At 36.7% G+C, this 283-nt stretch overlaps 1 protein-coding gene across 1 annotated transcript in view; it reads left to right on the top strand.

Annotated features, from left to right (window-relative positions):
• The window catches only part of LOC118746645 (putative nuclease HARBI1), a gene marked incomplete in the record, with an annotated part of 13,276 nt that overhangs the window by 12,642 nt on the left and 351 nt on the right, over window positions 1-283 (top strand).

The following is a 283-nucleotide window of genomic DNA, read 5'->3' as shown; positions in this document are numbered from 1 at the left end:
ATGTACGAAGATTTTAATCCTAATTTTTAATAATTAAAAATGGTATGGCCACGCCCACTTTTTTTCTCTAGCTCAAAGGTCAGTTTTCTTTAGGTGTTCCCCACTTCGGCTTGGATGACATTCTCCTGTACTAGTGTAGAGACAAAAATATCCAATCAGGTGATCAATCAACACCACCTTGTATTGATGCGCCTTGATTCAAGTACTTGAGAGCAATTCTTGCTCATTCTCGTTTGTGTTTTCTATTTGCTTTTACACGTTTCAATTCAACAGAATTGAAACG

The sequence above is a fragment of the Rhagoletis pomonella genome, unplaced genomic scaffold (assembly GCF_013731165.1).
Source record: "Rhagoletis pomonella isolate Grant_MI unplaced genomic scaffold, Rhpom_1.0 Rhpom_scaffold_00001, whole genome shotgun sequence".
NCBI classification, from domain to species: Eukaryota; Metazoa; Arthropoda; class Insecta; order Diptera; family Tephritidae; genus Rhagoletis; species Rhagoletis pomonella.
Note: the sequence above shows the minus strand (reverse complement) of the source record. Positions and strands in the feature narration are given on the sequence as shown.